The sequence below is a fragment of the Arachis ipaensis genome, chromosome B08 (genome assembly GCF_000816755.2).
Source record: "Arachis ipaensis cultivar K30076 chromosome B08, Araip1.1, whole genome shotgun sequence".
Taxonomy (NCBI): Eukaryota; Viridiplantae; Streptophyta; class Magnoliopsida; order Fabales; family Fabaceae; genus Arachis; species Arachis ipaensis.
Window position 1 is genome coordinate 16,921,911 of NC_029792.2, and position 5,408 is coordinate 16,927,318.

General features: G+C 31.2%; 1 long non-coding RNA gene across 1 annotated transcript; it reads left to right on the top strand.

Annotated features, from left to right (window-relative positions):
- Nucleotides 185–2,773, top strand: LOC110265770. The gene is made up of 2 exons (XR_002352100.1): nucleotides 185–698; nucleotides 2,119–2,773. It is a non-coding gene; the product is annotated as an uncharacterized LOC110265770 (long non-coding RNA).

Below are 5,408 nucleotides of genomic sequence, written 5' to 3' on the forward strand. Positions count from 1 at the left end.
CTATTTAATAATGAAAAATTCATTTGTACATTCATGTTTTATATTCATTGATTTTTCCTTTTTATAGACATGTTAGTAGTTAAAATCGCGTTTTAATTTGTGAAAACGCATGATTTTACGTTTTTGCTCCATCTTTTTATTGCGCTTCTGCTTATTGTCCAAAACCAAGTTGTACCGTGTAGAATTGTCGCTCAAAAATGCAGAGCCACCAAAATCGTCGCTTCTGCTGCGTTGCTGTGTTCCAGGTTGAAGAAGTTCTTTTTTTTGGCTCTGATTGCAGCCCAACCCAATCCAATGGCCCTATCTGAATAGAAGACCATGGACGAGGAGCTCTAGCAGAGTAACAGTCTTTAATCTCTTAATTTTCCTCACTTTTACAGTTTATCTCCAATTCTCCTTGGCCAAAATTTCAAATTTTCACCTCTCTCAAGTCTCAATCTCTGACTCTATCTCTCTGAAATTTGAATTTCGCGCAACCGGAATCCCTAATTTGGAGCGTCGCCGACTCGCCGTGAGGTTTGCCACTGGTGTTGTCGAATCGGACTGGTGGTGGTTGGACTGCGTGAGCGTCACTTTGCGATTGCAACTTGTGAGACTCTATGGCTCTGCCTCTCTGTCTCTGGTTCTCTGACTCTGCCTCTCTAGCTTTAGAATCTGGATCGCTGCTCTTCTCCTCCCCTTTGCTGCTAGTTCATCAGGTAAGTTAAGACCTCTTTAATCTTTATCCTCTTCAGTCTTATTTTAATTAGGAAAAAAAGATAAATGAGATTGAGACATAGGAATAGAGTTGATTACAGAATATGGTAGTGTCAAACATTTGTTTAGGAGCTTTCACCAATTCATGGTAGCCATCATGAACTAAAAGGTTGAGTTTTTTGCCAATTGGAATGCCTTCCATGTACACTTTCACAAAGAACGTGTTATGGTCGCTGCAATCATTTGCCAATTCAGCACCTTATGAACTACTTGCAAGTGATGATAATGTTGATGATGATTGGATTTGCCATTGCCCCTAACATGTAACAACAATAACAGGATTCAAAGCCTCTCTATTCCTTCTGCCTTTGTCACACCTTTGTCACCAGCTGTTAACAATTATTATTATTTTTATTTTGGTAAAAATTACTATTATTTTGATTTATTATTTTATATGTTAATTGTTGTGAATCTTTGTTTTATTTTCTCCTTCTATGTTTATACATGCTTAATCTCTGAGTATCGTGTCTTAATTTATTATGCCCAATGATATTTAACACAAAATATAATGAAATAGTAGATGTCGATAAATAAAAATTTCAGAATCTTGTTGGGAGGCTTTGATGCACACCGCCATTGGTTTAGTAGCTGTTTATGAGCATTAAAATTTTCTAAGCCATGAGATTTAAGGGCACTCTACATTTTTACCTGCTTATACTTAGAAGTTGGAACCTTACGTGACAAGTAAGGTTTATTGATTTTGATATGATGCTGTGACTTAAATAGTGCTTTAGTTATCTTAGTGGCTTAAATTTGTTTTACTTTGTTCTGAATTACTTAAAAAGTTAAAATGCTTTTTACCTGTTTATATTTAGAAGTTGGAACCTTATGTGACAAGCCCGGTTTTATTGGTTTTGATATGATGTTGTGACTTAAATAGTTAATAGTGCTTTAGTTATTTTAATGGCTTAAATTTACTTTGCTCTGTTCTGAATTACTTAAAAAGTTAAAATACTTTTTACCTGTCTATACTTGGAAGTTGGAACTTTATGTGATAAGATTTATTGGTTTTAATATGATGTTATGACTTAAATAGTGCTTTAGTTATCTTAATGGCTTAAATTTGCTTTACTCTATTCTGAATTACTTAAAAAATTAAAATACTTTATTGAATATTTTTTTGGTTGAATTTCTTTTAACTAAATGGTTGAATTGTTGTTGTGGCATTGAATATAATTCTTGAATTTTCGTTATGCTGGTATTTTTTGTTCAAATTAAATTGTTAAATTTTTGTTGTTGAACTTGGATGGTTGTAATTGGAATTGATCACAATTCTGTAATTTTTGTTAAATTGTTGAATTTTTGTTGTAGATATTGAACTGATTCGTTGAATATTTACTGTTTTAATTTTTTTCTGAACAGAAATGGCATCGAGTCAAGCTAATGCAAGTGAAAATCCGACTAATATTCCAACTTCTCAGTCAGGAAGTATAGCTTGAATTCCTAGTAAAAGAAAAGTTGCTAAGAATGCTCTTGGAAGTAGAACTGATGTAGGATGGGAGCACGGGATATCTGTTGAAAAAAATGGAAAGAAGATACAATCTAAATACTGTCATAAAATTTTTTCAGGGAGAGTTTATAGATTGAAACACCACTTAGCAGGAACTCAAAAAGATGTTCTGGCTTGTACAGCTGTTAGTGATAAAGTTAAGAAGCAAATGTGAAATGTTGTGATTGGGTTGCAAGTGAATTTGATGAAAAAACAAGCATGGATGGGGCAAGCCCAGGTGAAGCTACTAAAGAAGTTGACATTACCGGTGAAAAGAAAGGGAAAAGAATTAGATGACAACATATTCAAGAAAACACGCATTAATACTCAAACAACAATCAACAATATTTTTAAGAAGAATTTGAGAGAGGAAGTATGTTTAGAAATTAGTACTTTTTTCTACAACAATGGTATCCCTTTTAATGTATCAAGGAGTGAGGAATACAGTAGAATGTTTGAGAAAGCTATAAGATATGGACAAGGATTCAAGCCACCATCCTACCATGAATTAAGGGTGCCTCTTTTGAAGAAACACGTGGAGCTTGTTCAACAATCACTAGAGGAACATAGAAAATATTGGAAGCAGGTTGGTTGCACAATAATGACTTATGGTTGGACAAATAAGAGAAGACGGACCATCCTAAATTTTAAGTTAATAGTCCTAAAGGGACTGTTTTTTTGAAATCTATTGATGCCTCTCGTATTACTAAGACAGCTGACAAAATCTTTAAAATGATAGATGATGTGGCTGAAGAGGTTGGAGAAGAAAATGCCATCCACGTTGTCACCGACAATGCAGCTAACTACAAAGTTGCAGGAGAAATGCTAATGAAAAAGAGAAAAAAATTTGTTTTAGATACCTTGTGCAGCACATTGCATTGATTTAATGTTAGAAGACTTGGAAAAAAAAAGTAACACTTCACAAGGATACAATTTATAAAGGTAGAAAGATTACTACTTACATATATGCTAGAACTGCTCTTATTACACTACTACACATCCACACCAAGGGAAAAGATTTGGTGAGGCCAAGTATGACCTATTTTGCAACTTCTTACCTTACTTTGGGATGTCTTAATGACAACAAAGGTTCCTTAATAAGAATGTTTCTTTCTGATTAATGGACTTCTAGTAAATTTGCAAAGATAAAAGATGGAAAGATAATTGCAAGTGTGGTGTTGGATAAGATATTTTGGAAAGAAGTGGTAATTTGCTTGAGGGCTGCCTACGCTCTTGTTCATGTGCTTCGTATGGTGGATTTAGAAGAAAAGTCGACAATGAAGTTTATTTATGAAGAAATGAAAAGTGCAAAGAAAAAAATACGAGATGCATTTCAAGGAGTTGAGACAAGGTAAATTATCTAACTATTTTTTTAATTAATGCATGAAAATATTTTTATTTTGTAACTAATTTATTAATTTTTCTATGTTTTAGGTATATACCTATTTGGGATATTATTGATGCAAGATGGGGAAACTAACTTTATAGGCCATTGCATGCTGCAGGCTATTATTTGAATCCTCAAATTCATTATAGCTCTGGTTTTAAAATTACTTATAAGCTTAAGAAGCAATTTTATGCTTGTATGAAAAGGATGACAGTAAATCCAGATTTAATCACTAAGATGGATGTTCAACTTGAAGATTTTAAGACTCGAAAAGAATTTTTTGATAGTAAAGTATCTCAAAATGCAATTTCTACTAAAACTCCAGCTTAATGGTGGGATTCTTATGGAGATCAGCAACCAGAGCTCCAACAATTTGTAATTCGTGTCTTGAATTTGATATGTAGCTTATTCGGATGTGAACGGAATTGGAGCGCTTTTGAGATGGTTAGTAATTAAATATAATTTGCATTTTACTTCTATAAATTTAGTTGTTAATTCTTCAATTCTATCTTATTGTTTGATTAATACTTTTTATATACTTTTGAAATGTTCACACAAAAAGAAAAAACTGTTTGAAAGTTAAAACCATGAATGATGTTGTGTTTGTGATGACAAACTCAAGATTGGCAAAGAAAAATAAACTAGAAGAAGTCTTGATTATGATTATAGTCTTGATGAGTTAGACTCTGATGAAGAGTGGATTGTTGCTGACGAAGATGGAGAAGAAGAAGATTTAGATGCTCTCATTCCAGATCTTGATTTAAATGATGGAGTAAGTGGTAATAGAGTTGTTGGTGTCTCTAAGAATCCTTTGGCAATTTCTTATCTTGATGATGATGAGTTTGAAGAACTTCTCCAAAGACCTCTTCCTCCTGCTCCTAATAATGAAGATGGTAATGCAAAAGTTTGTGAAATTCGCGAAGATTTTATAACTGATGAAGAATAGAATGATTATTAAATGACTTGTTTAGATTTTAGTTTATTTGTTGTTCATTCTAGTAGTTTGGTTAGCTTATTTGCTACTTGAATTTATTTTAGTGCCGTATAAATTTGTGAGTTGTGAATTTGTGTTCTGATTTATGAGTTGAGTTGTAAATTTGTGTTAAATTGTGACTTTTGACTTGTTATGGTATATATATTAGTTATAATTCTCTGGGTAATTTAGTTTATTTGAGATTTATTTTATTATCTGTGAAATTAGTTTTGCTATTAAATTTTTTTAAATTTTTATATTTTACGAGTCATGTTTACGTTCCGTCTTACAATTCAACGAATTATGATTTTGAGTTAGTTTAATGAGTCAAGGTAAAAACTACAAATTTACTATTCTTGTTAAGGTTATGAATTGAATTTTTTTTAATAAAAATCAGACAAAATTTAAATTTTTAATATATTTATTATATTTTACTAAAGTAAAAAATAAAAATTTATATTAATAATAATAATAATAATTTTAACATATTAGCCAAATTGTTTCTTTATTTTTATTTTTTTATGTCACGTCTTTTTGCAGAACCCTCTTTGTTCCTTTTTTTTGGTCTTTTTTAATATATAGCTTCATTTTTAGAGTTGTTTTCACACTTTTTTTTTAGAAAGAGATATTACCTAGTCTTGTTATTGTTGTTGTTATAACTTTAATTAAATGTTACATTATTTAGTAATTTTTGTCCAGTATGATTTATTCTTAAAAATAATTTGTTTGGTTAAAAGTTTATATTTTATAGATCATCTTTTAAAAAAATTTTACAAAATAAAATTAACTACAATGTAGTTTTA